Here is a 16,141-nt window from a genome sequence, read left to right as displayed (position 1 = left end):
CAACTTGATATAAATCAATTGGCCTGGTAATGACAGTACTTATAGGGGGCGTGCATAAGCGCACCATCGTGCCTACCGTCCCTGTCCTATTGTTTCTCTTATTCTTTTATTTTTCTTATATGTACCCATTTCATGTATTCACAACTATGTATACACTTATACTTATTATCTTGTAAACAATTGGCAAATCAAATAAATAAAATAAAATAAATAAATAAATTTTCAAAGGATGGGGGAACTTCTGGGATACCAGCATTTACACCACATTTGGAATACATCTAAGGTTTTTTTTTCTTTGTATCTACATTGTAATCATTGTACTACAATTAGAAATGGCTATAGCTCTAGAGTTTGCAGATAATGTCAGACAAATAGTTTTTACCTTGTCCGATCTCCCTCCCTGCCTTCTCCCACCCATCCCTGTATGTGTGTCCTGCTGACATAGAAGAGAGCACTAAACTTCTGTTCAAGTCTTTCCAAGTGACAATGACCAAATGATAAACTTGTATTCAGATCTCTCTCTCTCCCCCTGGTGTGTATGTGAGGAGGGGGGAGAATGAGCAGGTAGGCTATTGAAAGATCAACCTTAAAAATGTATACAAAGGAATACTGGAACCTTGCTGAATAATAAATTTTCTAGTGACAAAAAATATGGGAGAAAGAAGACTATATGTTATATTTGTTCTGATTTCAGATGGAAACAAAATATGCAATTGAGAAATTTTTCCTATAAATATCAACCTATTTCAGTATATTGTATAAGATACTGAAAGAATGCTAGTAAATATTCTGCATTTCAAAGGAAAATGTTTTTTCCTTTTATAAGGAATAGAGTCTGAAAAACCACAGTTGAAAATGATTAATTAACATAGAAATCATCAAATAACATTTTGTTAACAAATCAAAACTGATGCCTGGAATGGCTCAAAGCATCAATATCTTGGATATTTTAGCATTTTAAAAATGTCTTTGGTCAGAGCATATAATAATTATTTGGGAATAACATCTATTGAGTTTAATGTGTTGTGGGAATACTGCCACTGAGTAATGAATCAGACAACAGCATTTTAATTTGCGATGCACACACATCCTCGATATGAACAACGGGATTGTCTGGTCAATTGAGAATGTGTGATACTCACATACCCACTTTGCCCAACCATCACCAATTTCAGAAAGCTATTCAGGGTTGGCTGTAAAAACTATTTGAAAAGAAGGCCACCAAGAAATCCCAGGAGTAGATATTAGATAAGGAAATATTCATAACAAAATTAAAGAAGAAAGCATTAGCAATCCACCATTATATTTCTTGTTGCCAGGCAAATTATATGGATGCAATCACTAGGAATAGAAAATGACCTGAGGGCACATAATCAAAAAGATTTGTAGTAATTTAACTCAATTTGAAGGAATCTTGACTTTATTTTGCTAGTAGTTCATTTGTGAATAGTATCACCAATTAATATCAGAATAATATCCTCTGACCCTTCATCATGGTCCATACTAGAAATGCTTTATCTTCCCTTGCAGATTCAGACGACTAGGGGGACCTCTGTAGAATTCCACAGGTTGAGGAATGAAAAAGAGAAAGGCGAGCCAACAGGCAGGAAGTCTGGGGGTGGAACGCGGAAGCCATCTGCTGCCTCGAAAGCCAGAGGGAGCCACCTGCTTGCTGGATTTCCAGGCAGCGAAGGAATTTGTTCTTTGACCGGGGAGGGAGGGAGGGAGAGAAAGAGAGAGAGAGAGAGAGAGCTTTCGCACAACTTCTGCTTTGTATTGGACCATTTTGAAGAGAGCGAAGGCCCAAGGCTTCCTTTCTTGCGTGGGCTTTATTTCTGAAGCTTCTTCAGCCACTTTCCCGTAGGGCGCCTTTTGCTTTGCTGGACGGTCTGGCGAGTCAGCGAACGAGCGCGCTCCAGTGGGGAGCTGAGGCTGAAAGGTAAAATTTCTGTAGTGCTTTTGCTCTCAACTCGCATATTTCATCTTGCACAAGCAGTACGTGAGAAGCGAGTAGGATAGATGAGCTTTTCCGCGCGGCTGATTCGCAATCCTGCTTTTGTTAGCGAAGAAGTAAATGTTCGGTTTAATCTTGTTTTGTAATTTCTGTCAATGTTGCTGCCGATAGCAGTAGCGATAAGAAAAGAATTTTTGCATAGTTGATTTGTTTCTACAAATAATTCTAGTTTGACACTTTCCTTTTTAAGAAAGTTATTATTCCATCTGTTCATACGTTATCACTTTGTCAGTCCTGAATGTCATAAAACAAGTGGATTGAGAAGTCATTTGGACCTACAAGATGTATAAAATGCTTTGACACAATGCAGTGGAATTAAACACACTTAAGTGCCATCCATTTTAACAACAAGCATTTCAGTAGATTATGTGTTCCCTTTTGAATCACTTGAGAGTAAAAATATTTACTTTGAGCAGAATGATATTCCTAGTTTCTATGCATGTATGTATATATGTATAAATAAATAATAAAAAAAATGAAAAAATATTGGCCTCTCTCAGAAATTGGTTTAATCAAGCAAATTGTAGTTAACCACAGGGATGTTGTGCAGAACCAACTGTTGTGTGGTCTCCACTTTTTTTAAAAAAAATTCAACTCTGAATTCCATTACCATGCTGTAGTTGAAGAAAGATTTAATTTGTAGATCTCTATCCAGTTGCTCTAAACAGACATTATTAAGGAAGTATAATAAGTTATTGCTCCTTGTTCAATGGAACAAATCCTGGAAAAAAAACCTAAAGAATTAACATGGGTAACTTGGGTAACAGAATAGATTTTGATTTTGATACAATTCCTACTCTTACTCCAGTGGATTGTCTGAAAGTTCAGGTTTCTTTTTTAACAATAAGTAAATTAGCAGGGTATGCTGGATGCATTTCTGGATTTAAAAAGGCTTATTTTCAACCTGGCAGCCCCCCCTCTATTTTACTGTGTCCTAGACTCAAACTGAATGAGCCTTCTCTAATGCTTGCTATCAGGTTATACTTGATAGAGTTTAAATAGGATCAAGAGGATCTCTGTTTGCCAGGAACCACTGATATCATAAGCTGATGTAGTATGATGTCTCTTGGAAAACTTGTTTGATCTGCTCCAACAAAGCAAAAAGAAAAGGAGGAGGATGAATGGCTTTGTTCTGATGAGATGTGAGATGAATGGATTCCTTGGCTCAAATAGTTTATCTAATTAATTCTGCATTGGATGCAATTTGTTTTCTTCTGTTACAGTGATTAAGGCATCAGGCTGGAAACCAGGTGATACTTCATTCTAGTCCCATTTGGACACAAAGCTATCTTGATAAGCTTAGGCTTATCACTTTTTCTCAACTCTAGGAAGGAATACCAAACTACTTCTGAAAAATCTTGTACAAAAAGCTGCAAGAACTTGTCCAGGCAGTCCTTGAAATTCGACATTATTGAACAGAAGAAAAAAAAATGTTGGGTCTAGTTTATAATAAAAAAATATTACTACTTTATAGCATTTAAAGGGCCTGAGAACATGGGAATGATATTCTAAGCAGTGCTTTCTATTAATAGAATAGATTTTGTGATACAATCAGGGTAGACATAGTTTTCAGATAGACACTTTATATTAAGACAGATCATTGCTTTCACTTTGATGCCCTCCAGATGTCAGGCTATGATTCAAGTTACCCTAGTCACCATAGCAAAGATCTTTATTGACTTGTGATAGGTAGTCTGACTATACTTTAAAATTTGAATTACCATTCAGTTTAACTCTCTCTTTACTGAACATTGTAATAAATAAAACTTTGAGTTAAAAGTTACTTTTTAATAGCTGGGTTAAATTCTCCATTTGTAATACAATGTTGATTTTCTTTATCTTTGAAATAATAGCTGTGTCAACATCTTCCTTCAACAAAGGCAGCATTTGCATAACTTGATTATAGTGCAAGATTAGCTACATTTTACAACTGCCTTTATCCAAATGCAAACTGTTGGCTAGGTAAGACAATAGATTAAATAACAAGTGCTGTTCAACATAGTTGGAGTATTTATTTGAAAAATTTATTAGTCATCTATGCCAATGTACCACATATAGAAGACCCTGGATTAAAATTAAAATTTGACTCTTAAAGTGAATCTAGTTAATTTTCATATGCACAAGCACACTCACACACTTCAGTTTCAGAAAATGCACTTAGTACCTCACTGAATTATAACATAGTATTATGGTGTTAATGATTTCCAGACTCCTGAAAATTATATAACTTAGTGGCCTTTCACACCCAGTGCCACATTCTGATCCACCCAAAAGCTGTAATGCTGTATTAGAAACCAAAGCTGTTTTACGGAAATGATTTAATAAACAGTCCATGTAAATTCATGCAAACATTACTTCAGCAGGAAATAATTCTTGTTAGATAATAAATGAACATCTTATTTCATTAAAATATCATTACTATAGTTTGCAATTTACTTACACTTAACTGGGTTGCACAGGCCAAGCATGGACACTTTTCTCATATAGGGTCATATTGGAGTATGTCTAATTTTGGTTGAACATGTTATGTCAATCTAGCCATTAAGGTTTGGAAATCATGGTTAATGGTTTATTATAAGTGCCTTTATTGTCTTCCATCATGATTTCCTTAAACATGTTTTACTAAGTAAACCAGAGTTACAGGTAGAGTATGCAAAATGCTTTACAAATCAGAGTGGTTGCTTTTCTTTACAGCAAAAAAATTAAATTAGAATACTTATATAATGTGAGATGTTTCTGATGTTTTCTTTTTATACCAAAAGTCATATTTTAGAATCTTTCATTGTATGATCAGAAATTGCAAGATTTCTCATAATTATATTCTTTCTTTATCATTTTTATTTTTACTGTATAAAATACAAAGAAGAAAAGAAAACAAAATAAGGGAGGGAAAAAGAAAGTGGGGAAAACGGGGTGTGAGATACAAGGCAGAAGAGAAAAAGAAAGAAAAGGGGGAATTGACTTCCAGCTCTTAGCACAGTATAAGATAACACACCCTAGCCTCAACTTTTTGCTTTTATACATTAATATATAACTAGCTATTTCTATAACACCAGGTCTTTCTAAACAACAAAATCAAGGTCAAAGTTTCATTTTTTTTCTTCACAAGCGCAAATTCTAGAAGTGATATCCAAATAAGAACATATTTTCCTCTTTGAATAAAATAATCAATTTAACCATTCCTGCTTTATCTTCTATTTGCACCTAGTAATCTTTGTGAATTGTCACAATTTTTACTGACAAAAATTATTTTACTTTTAAATTCTTTGATCTTACAGAAAAATAGTGATAAAAACATCCTTTTTTCACCCTTTTCTTTCCTTCAAATTACTGAACTTAAAAAAAACCACTTTTTAAAAAACTTTTTAATACATCTTTTTATTTGACTTCTTAACATACTGGCTTTAAACTTGAGTATTATGTTTAGATCCCTCCCTCCAAACTACCCTTATAGATTTTTTCCCTTTTATAAACATCCTTTTTAATATAGAGTTTTTCTTTAAATTGGTACATCATTTTTTTTAAATTTTCTCTTAATACAGGTATTCTCAAATATATTTTAAACATCTTTGCCTACTTTAAGAATTACTTAAGTATATATGAAAAAATACATTTTCAGATTTTGAGTTAAATCTTTCTTTCAGTTGCATATATCAAGCAGAGAAAAATGCATTCTGATTCCAGTTAACTCATTAAGTTAAATCACTCATTTCAGCTTATCTTTAGGGAGTAAAATATTTTTCTTCTCTGGAAGTTTTATCAAAGACTTAAAGGCCTTTCTTTTTATCATGAGATCCACAAGCTTGTTAATGTCCTTAAAGAAAAAGTCCCAAATTTGTCTTTATTCTTCATGTTCTTCTTTCAGTTGTGTTGAGAGGTTTACATTTGAGCCATAGTAGTGAAAGTTAATATAAGGTTCTTCCAAAACTGTGATAACCTTCTCTGCATTTTCAGCTACTTGTGAAGTTGCTTTAGCAGTTTGGTAACATTCTCCACGTGTATGCATCTCAGAAGTAATTTGAGAGGATTTTTTATCAGAGAACAGCTGGTCAACAAATTGGCGTGTTTTATTTAGAGACCTTTCAAATATATTTCTAACACTTTGCTCCAAAATATTGGCTTCCTCTTTTAATCAGAATCAAAAGATTTTAGCCACCTGCAGCTAAGAAGATCAAGCAACCAGTTATAACAATAGTAAACTAAATCCACAGCTTACAATCTTTCTCCATCAGTTGCTTGGTTGCTAAACAGTGAAACTCTGGTAAAGTGGGCATAGCAGCACCTGCATTTTCTGTGTCACATAAGAAAAGTACATCTTCCTTCCCTGATCCTTACTACTTTCTATAGAGGGATGATCAAGAGCATCCTATCATATTGCATTACTGTCTGGTTTGGAAGCATTACTGCAGAGAATGGGGAGGGTGGCAGAAAAAAATATTGGTAGTTTGCTTCCTTCCATCCAGTATTGTCTGAGATGCTACACATGTTCTTTATGACCTGTTCTTGTTACCTTTGGTCTTCATGGTATCCGAAGCAGAACATCTAGATTCAGTCACAGTTTTGTTCCATATAGTATTGGCTTTGTAAATGGTCTATTTCTTCTTTCTGCTGTGTATTCAAAATGGACAGTGATTAATGTGTGTGTGTGTCCGTGTGTGTGTGTCCGTGTTTCTCCAAAAATAAGACGGGGACTTATATTATTTTTTGCTCCAAAAGATGCAATAGGACAATAGGTCTTATTTTGGGGAAAATATGGTACTAAATGCATCTATCTGACTGTCAAACTTAACTGAGACTTATTTTTGGGGTAGGGGTTATATTACGAGCATCCTCAAAAATCATGCTAGGGCTTATTTTCTGGTTGTGTTATGTATGTATGTATATGTGTATATGTGTGTTATGTATGTGTATAGGTAGATAAATATTTTCTTATATTATGAGCACCCTCAAAAATCATGCTAGGGCTTATTTTCTGGTTGTGTTATGTATGTATGTGTATATGTATATATGTGTGTTATGTATGTGTATGGGTAGATATATACTTTCTTTTAAGAGCAGGCAATAGAATTTCATTTTCAATGTGTGCCAGTGTGCTCACAGTAAAAAAAAACGACAATAAAGGTTGTCTCATCCCATCTCGTTTCATCTTGTCTTACTATCTTCCCAGCTGGGTAGATTTAATTTTGGGGGGAAAGTTGTGAATTGCTCATAACATTAAAAATAAAAATGTACAAGAAATACAGTAATCCTCGAGTTACAGCTATTTGTTTAGTGACCATTCAAAATTACAATATAACCAAAAAAAGTTATTTGTAATCTGTTAGGAATGTAAGTCACCTCACAGTTATTTGGGGTTGGAAATATATAAATCAGGATAGATATTTTAATACTATATCTTTAAGAAAATGATAAAACTGTAATTGGGTGTGGTTCCGCAAATGGCCATAAGATGGAGCCAGAAACCTGGGTTGTTTAGTCTCAGAAGAGAGTCTCAGTGAGCCTCCGTTTCTTCTGTTGGAGAGAGTTGCCGTTCCTCCTAAATGACTGTTACTGATCGTTGATGTAAGTCTGTTACCAAACTGTTTTTTGATACTGGACTTTGATATTTGGATTATCCCTGAACTGAACACTGACTGCTTTATCTGTGAATGACTTGGACTGCTTATCTTGGACTGTGCTTAAACATTTATTGGAAGTAAAAAACCCTACATTTACTGTACAATGTATCTGTGTGCTGTGTGTGTTATTTTTCACTACTCTCACTACGTCTCCCTGTATGTGCTCATTCTCCTAACGGGGAATTACCTCAACATAATCCACACTCACACTTATGACCACTGCAACATCCTAGGGTCACTTGATCAAAATTCAGGGTTTTGGCAACTGGCATGTATTTAGAAGAGTTGCAACATCTTGGGAACATTTGATCATTATCTGCATTCTTCCCAGCTGGCTTCCTTCAAGCAAAGCTAATGGTGGAAGTGATATACTTAACAACTGCTTGATTCATTTAACAACTGTAGTGGTTCACTTAAACATGGTAAAAAGTAATAAAATTAGGCACTGCTCACTTAACTGACTTGCTTAGTGGTCCTAATTGTGACTGTAGGTTGCAGATTATCTGCACTGTTAAGAAGAATGAAAGTATGTTTAATGGATTGTTATAATGTAGTATAACTAGTAAGTATAACTAGTAAGTATACATGTCTGATTTTGCTCTAATTTACTCTTTATTCAGTTTTAGATAACTTCTAGAATGGAAACTGACATAGCAAAGATATTTTGCAAGGTAACATAGTGGTTAAACAGCAAAACTTCCTCCTAGAGAGTTCCAATCTCTATGGCCTACCTTCTTTATAATAATAATAGTGATTGAATTATTAATCTATAAACTGTAAGTTTTAGGAGTACTCAGAGTTAGGATCCAAGGAATTATAGCTAGCTCTGGGCATAGTTCTAAATGATAGTGGACCTTTCTACAATTTTTTATTTACTTTTGAAACTTTCATTTTAATATGACATTTAGTTTGTTGGAGAAAAAGCAAAAAAAGGCAACAATCTGTCAATTCTTGGCAGACCTAATGTCACTCTTTATCTAGGATCTGAGTAGTGTAAAAGGCTTTACTAAAATAATTAAAATCTAATGTGAGCTGTTAGTTCTTTGCATTTTTAAGCTTGAGTGAAATACTTTTAAAAGGGTACTCTGTGGCACAAATAATTGCTATGCCATTTTTGTGTGATAAAAAATGAAAAAAGAATATTCTCAGTTGTACAGGTCGGAGAATCCAAAACGTCTCCTGCTTCCTTGTTTAAAGACGGAGTCAATCAAAGTTTAATCCAGCCCCCTTTCCACTGCATATGCCCAGTTTTTGACTCCATCTTCATGCAAAGAGGACACGAAGAGAGAGTGCTCAGAAAGAAAGATAGAAAATATAGGATCAACGCTTTGGACTCTTTGAGAAAAAAAGAGAGACAAGAGAAAGAGTGAAAGTCAGCAAACTGTGAGTAAGTGAAAGAGCTGGAACCTCATCCCAAGATGGGAAAGCCCACATAGCTGTTTGGTGTTAAGAGAATAAGCGGCAGCAGCCTCAGTAAGAGCGGGCAGGCTCTTGATCGGCTAGCAAAGAAGGAGGGCACATTAACTCAGATTTCCCAGAGCCTTCGTTAAACAAACCAGAAGCCGCACAAGCCTCCAGCGCTCTCTTTAATTGGAGGCAAACTCAGTCTTAGGCTGAGCAAGCTTCCATCACAGCCACACAAGCCTACCTGGGGGAAAGGGAGGCTAGAGTCCATGCTCAGGCAGGTCTGAGTATACTCTATCAGTAAAAGCAAAAGGGAAAGACTATGGCTGAATTTTCTGAAACAGAGGCAAGCCTGGAGGAACAGGAATCCCCTGCCCCCAGTTTGAACAGAGAGCAAAGCACAAAGGAACTCAGAGAGGCTGGGAGAGCTTCAGAAAGGCCTCTCAGCAGGGTGTCCAAGGCAGATGAGAGGGAGGCATTAAGGAGACAAAGGGCCATTGAGAAATGCTTCCCAAGGGCGGAAAAGGAGGCGAAGAAGAATGGAAATTCCCGCGCTCCAACAGGCAAACCAAGGAAAGCGAAGTATCAGGAAAGGAGCGCAACACTAGAAGATCAGCCTTTTCAGCCTGTGAACGAAGAATTGAGTGAATCAGAAAGACAGTGCTCTCAGGCATGCAATGAAGAGCCCTCCCCAAGAGAAAGAGATTTTCTACAGTCTAGCTCTTCCTCCACAGTGTCGGAAGTCAGGGAAACAGTCCTTTAAAGAGGAAATGAGGGCTATGATGAAAGAAATGGCAGAATTCAGGGACAGTCAGGGCAACAGACCCAGCCTGATACATAATGAGAGGAGACAGGATGCTCATCATTCTACTCGAGCAGGAGGAGTAAGGGAGGAACTGGGCTTCCAGGGAGACAGTTCCAGTAGATCAGACACTCACAGTGAGGCCTCTGTTTCAAGAGAGGAAGAATATAAGGAGTCAGCTTTCTCAGATGAGGAAATTAATGAACAGGAAACTCCAATGTTCACAGGTCTATTTTGTCACCAGCTGTTTAAGATACTGCTGGCGAAGGCTAAGATAGCAACAGGCCTGGGGAGAATCACAAGGACAGAAGGGTCTGAGTTAGAACCATCTGATCCCAAAGATAGATTTTTTGCTAGAACCAAGGTTGAAAGTGAATCCATACCTTCACCTGAATTGTTCAGGGAAGTGGTGGAAGGTCAGTTGGACACACCAGTTATTTTCCCAACTCCAGGAGGAAATGAGAGGAAATTTTATAATGCGGAACTAGCAGACCTATTCCCAGTTCCCACGATAGACAGCCCTGTGGCAGCCTCCACAACTGCTACAGTGTTGGCTAATGAAGCTGAGGATGGTCTAAAAGGGGAGGATAAGAAAACAGAACAACCCTACAAAAAGTTCACCAGGCCGTGGTATAGGAGGTAAAGGCAACGTCCATGGCATTTTTCAGCAGAGTAGTCCTGATATGGATTGAACAGATGCAGGAAAGGATGCCACCTGGCGTTCTTTGATTGCAACAGGATTTGAACAAAATAACTGCTGCAACAGAGTTCATAGCAGACGCCACACTTAATGGGGTCAACTACACAACTAAGGCAATCGCAGCTTCAGTGGCTGCAAGGCGACTTGTTTGGCTCTGCCACTGGCAGGCAGATCTGAAACATAAATGGAAACTGGCATCAGCTCCAGTTAAAGAGGACAAACTCTTCGGGGAGGCCATTGAGCCATTACTGATTGAAACCAAGGACAAGAGGAAGGTCTTACCCAGGAAACTTGGTCAGACAGATAGGCGACCTTCTCCATATACATGGCAACAGCCCTTTCCTATCTTGGAGGGTGGCTTCAGCCACTCCCCATACACACAGAGACAATACACACAGACCCCTACTAGACATCCAGATAGGTCAGGATTTAGAGATAGGGATGGACAACGGTCCCGGGGAAGGCGTCCCTTCCAGAGTTCGACCGGTAGGGCCTTCTGGCATACAAAGTGACAGCCGGAACAATGCACCTATTGACGGGAGGCTGGGCCTATTCACCGACCGATGGGTGTTGACTACAACGGACAAGTGGGTCCTAGACATATTAAGAAAAGGCCTAGTTCTGGATTTCATCTCCATACCCCCGAGCTCATTCAGAAGATGCCTGACACCAAGGGACAGAACCAAAAGGGTAATTATGGAAACAGCAGTTCAACCTCTGCTGGACATTCGGGCGGTACAAGTGATACCAGAGAACGAACAGGGACAAGGGTTCTATTCAAACCTGTTTGTTGTGCAGAAAGCATCGGGGGGTGGGGGATGGGTGAAGACCAATTTGGGATCTCAAATTACTAAACAGGCACATAGTATACAGGAGATTCAAGATGCAGTCCCTGCAAGCTATACTAGGGAGCATACGGGAGGGGGATGTCCTGACATCAGTAGACCTCACAGATGCTTACCTACACATACCTATTACCAGGAGGCATCGGAAGTTCCTGCTGTTTTGTTACGCAGGGAGATACTACCAGTACAGGGCTCTACCATTCGGCCTGTCCTCAGCGCCAAGGACTTTCACCAAGGTCCTGGCAGCAGTAGCAGCCTTCCTCAGGACAAAGCCTATACGGGTCCAATGCTACTTAGACGACATATTAATACAGTCAACATCGACTCTAAGAGCACAGAGCGATCTAGAAACCATGATACAGACATTACAAGAGCATGGCTTTTCGGTGAGAGCCACTTAGAACCGCCAGGCGATTACAACACTTAGGAGCTGTAATAGACACCAACTCCTGCGAGGTTTACCTGACACAGGAAAGGCAGGACAGCATAAGGTCATCGATAAATCAAGTGAGCACAGCTCCGGGGGTGTCCCTGGACTTGCTGTCACAAATACTAGGGAAGATGATATCATGCATCTCGATAGTACCTTGGGCCAGGCTGCACGCAAGGACATTGCAGTGGTTCCTATTACCTTACCAGAGAGCAGGCAAGGGCAATACAGGAACTATGGTATGAGTCCCCCCCAGAATGAAGCAGTCACTCCAGTGGTGGAGATCACCCGCAGTGACAAGGGAATGTGGGTCTAAGGAACCCACCCAACTGACTATCACAACAGATGCAAGTTTAGTAGGCTGGGGAGCCCACTGTCAGAGCCAGATTACACAAGGTCAGTGGTCTCAGTCAGACCTCAAGAACAACATCAATTGGTTGGAGCTCAGGGTATCTCACCTGGCTCTAAGGGCCTTCAGGTCAGTGATAGCGGGACAGCACGTGTTGATCCTGACAGACAACGTGACCACCAAGGCTCATATCAACAGGCAGGCGGTACTCACTCCCTAGTGCTCAAGAAGCAGAGCGATTGGGCCTCTGGGCAGAGACGCACCTTCTATTGATCAGGGCGGAACACATATTGGGAATGGAAAATATTCAGGCAGATTGGCTCAGCAGAACAATGGTCGATCACTCAGATGGCGCCTACACCCGGACCTGTTCAGGGAGCTATAGCACAGATTCGGGAGAGCAGTCCTGGACTTGTTTGTGACGCCAGCAAATGCACAACTCCCGAGATTCTACTTGAGATTCCCAACACAGGGAGCAGAAGGAACCAATGCGCTCCGAGAAGCATGGCCAAGGGGTTTGCTCTACGCATTCTCCCCGCTCCCCTTGGTACCAAGGGTAATCAAGAAAGTGATAGAAGAGGGGGCGGAGGTCTTAATGGTAGCACCTCACTGGCCCAGGATGTCTTGGTATGCAGATCTGGTAGATCTGTCGGTATCCAGACCATGGAGAATTCCCCCAGACAAGGTAGAACTGAGTCAGGGAGCCATATGACACCCAGAGCCACAATGGCTGCAACTAACCGTATGGCACTTGAGAGAACCACGCTAAAGCGTTTAGAGTACTCAGACAAGGTAATACAGACACTCCAGGCATCCAGGAGACCATCAACCAACAGAATTTATGATGCTACTTGGAGAGCATTTGGAACCTGGTGTTCCAAGAAACAAATAGATCCAACCACAGTGTTAGTTACTCAAGTGCTGGATTTTCTCCAGGAAGGCCTGGAGAAGGGTTTAACCCCTAACACCTTAAGGAGGCAGGTAGCAGCAATAGCTTCAGTGTTGGGTTGCGGGACCTCAGAGTCCCTCTCACAACACCCCCTAATCCGCACGTTTATCAGGGGAGCAACCAATCTAAAGCCACCAGTGATACACAGGTACCCTGCTTGGGACTTGACAAGGGTGCTCAGGGCGCTCATGACTGAGCCCTTTGAACCGCTGAGGTCAGTAGGATTGCCTTCACTCACCCTTAAGGTGGCCTCCCTAATAGCCATTACATCAGCCAGAAGAATTCCAGAGTTGGCAGCATTATCCGTGAGGGAGGACCTCTGCATAGTCCACCCGAATAGGGTAGTATTAAGTTTAGACCCAAAGATCCCAAAGATCAATTCTACGTTCCATAGAGCACAAGAGTTAGTACTCCCAGACTTCTGCCCAGAACTGGTCCATAGCCTAGAAAGGAAGTGGCACTCCTTGGATGTTAGGAGAGCTATACGCATTTATATTAAGAGAGCAAGGCCCATTAGAAAAACAGAAGCATTGTTCGTTTCATTTAGACCGAGTTCATTGGGACAAAGGGATTCACCATCTACCATAGGCAGATGGATCAAGACATGTATCACAAAAGCTTATGAAAGCCAATCATTGCAATTGCTGGGTAACATAATGGCACATTCAACCAGGAGTGCAACCACATCAGCGGCATGGAACACACAGGCCTCTATTGAAGAGATCTGTAGGGCAGCAACGTGGTCATTGCCATCTCCATTCATCAGAAATTATAAATTGGATACATTTGCATCAGCGGAAGCATCCTTTGGAAGAAGAGTGCTACAAAGAGTTCACACGGAGATGGGGGCTCAGGACAAGGAGTTGGCCCACCCTCAGGACAATTAGCTTGGGTACGTCCCACGCTTTGGATTCTCTGACCTGTACAACTGAGAAAGAGCGTTGGGCTTACCTGAAACGCATCTTCTAGTTGTATGGGAGGAGAATCCAAATCCCACCCTTAGATAGTTAATCCCGATCTGAGAACAATCAAGAACGAGCACCAAAGAACTCTCCAAGTCAATCATCAGCCTTCATCAAAAACTGGGCATGCGCAGTGGAAAGGGGGCTGGTCTAAACTTTGATTGACTCCGTCTTTAAGCAAGGAAGCAGGAGACAGCCCATGCTTTGGATTCTCCTCCCGTACAACTAGATGCATTTCAGGTAAGCCCAATGCTCTATCTGTTCATAAATCTTTTTGAAAAAAACTAATTTGCATATCTGCCTGAAAAAGAGTAGCAAACTTAAAAAGATATAGGGAATATATGAAGAATGTTTGTTTGTCTTCTTCTCTGTGATATTGATGTGGTGTGATATGTTTTTGATATATGAGTTCTGCTTCAAGGGAAAAATGCACATCAAGGAAAAGCAGCCCTGGAGAGGAATTAGGCACTTTGATCCCATCCATCTGCAAGTTAGCTTGTTTTAACCTGTTAATATATGGATAGCCAATTTCCATTTTCCTTTTATGTTTGGAAAATAATTCCCCACAACAAGTAAGGGGAAATAAGCCCACAACAAGTCTCTGTAATTGTTCAAGATTGTTCATTCTTGCCTGCAGGAAGGCATTTCTCTGTCTGCTAAATTGAGGTTCCAAAGAGGAGGGGAAAAAATGGATATATCTTCTTTGTCGGTAAGGAAGGTGAATGATAACAGACCAAATCTTTCTGGTCAGAAATTTTATTAAGAAATGCACGTGGAGTTGCAAAGCATAGAGTAGAGTTGTTCCTGTTTCGTGCTTTCCTGATTTAGTTGGCTAGGCAAATAAAGTTTTGATTATGCATTCTACATTATTTTTCTACAGCATTTATTTGGTTTTATTTTCAAAACAAAAACTTTACTTGAAATTAAGTTTGTGTTTCTAGAATCATGGAATTTTAAAGTTAGAAACGACAGCCTTGCTAGTTAATGCTGGCATCCAAATTAATGCCTTCTAAAGAATTGATATTTATTTTCTGCTTGACCAGATACTCATAAAGGGAATCATCATCTCTTAGGCTAATTAGTTTCACTACTGAACTATGAAGAAGGATTTTCCCCACTCCTAACATTCAAATAGAATTGGTCCTTTTGTAATCTAAATTCATTATTCTACATTTTATATTCTGCAGTGAGTAAGAATAGGTCTTGGCATTTCTTCTCATGTGACATTTTTTCAGGTATTTGAACAGTGCGATTACATTGCCCTTTGGTCATTTTTCTATATCATTTCTTAAGCCTTTCATTGTTCATAGGGATTGTTCCCTATGAATCATTTATCTGCTATCCATTATTTGCTTCTCTGTAAATATAACATAAGATTATTCAATAACCATTTTCTGCCTTGTTACATCTCCAAGACAGCATATCAACCTAATTATAGATACAGCTAGCCTTGAAGTCTAAATCTTTCTGAATATCTCATCCTCCATAATCTGGAATTCTCTAGTTATCCAAATGACAGTAGAATAGTCTGCACAGATTAAGGGAAAAATTAGTGTGCCTGTTCTTCAAATATGAAAGAACTAAGTTCTGACTTTCTAAACATATACAGTAGAACCTCTGGTCACAACCATAATCCACTCTATAACTTTGATTGCAACCCAATTTGGTCATGACCCGAAACTAATTTTGGAATTTTGGCACTTAAAAAAAATAGCGCGGAAGGGGAAATCAGCTGTGGAAAAAAATTGTAAATATTTTGGTTGACTTGTTTAGCATTTCTAAATCATTTTGACTATTATTTTAATCTAATTGACAAATTTTGCCTTGTTGGGTAATATCCAATCAATCTCCGAACCTTTCCCCTAACCTTTAGAAATAGGAAGTTAGTGAAAAGGCCTGACAAAATTTGTTGCCTGTCAACATAGTGGCTTGATGATAGCTCCTTTGACTTTTAGTTACTGCTTTCTGTAACAATTTCTTTCATCCACACCCTTTGGCACAAAGATACCTGTTTTCTTACATGCTTAAATTTCTGTGCAGGTATGCACATTTTTCATTGTGCTCTCTC

General features: G+C 39.2%; 1 protein-coding gene across 4 annotated transcripts in view; it reads left to right on the top strand.

Moving 5' to 3' along the window:
• Positions 1 to 1,609: 1,609 nt before the first annotated feature.
• The window catches only part of TNS3 (tensin 3), a 172,581-nt gene continuing 158,049 nt past the window's right edge, over positions 1,610 to 16,141 (top strand). For 3 of the 4 annotated variants that reach the window (XM_087946442.1, XM_087946441.1, XM_087946440.1), the window contains exon 1: positions 1,611 to 1,939. The gene's annotated coding sequence lies outside the window, so the exon portion shown is untranslated. Of the gene's footprint in view, positions 1,940 to 16,141 lie in introns of all 4 variants that reach the window. The other variant, XM_087946443.1, reaches the window with a different exon arrangement.

Source organism: Notechis scutatus, chromosome Z (assembly GCF_049901735.1).
Source record: "Notechis scutatus isolate UNSWTSFEM ecotype Mainland chromosome Z, rNotScu1.2, whole genome shotgun sequence".
Classification (NCBI taxonomy): domain Eukaryota; kingdom Metazoa; phylum Chordata; class Lepidosauria; order Squamata; family Elapidae; genus Notechis; species Notechis scutatus.
Note: the sequence above shows the minus strand (reverse complement) of the source record. Positions and strands in the feature narration are given on the sequence as shown.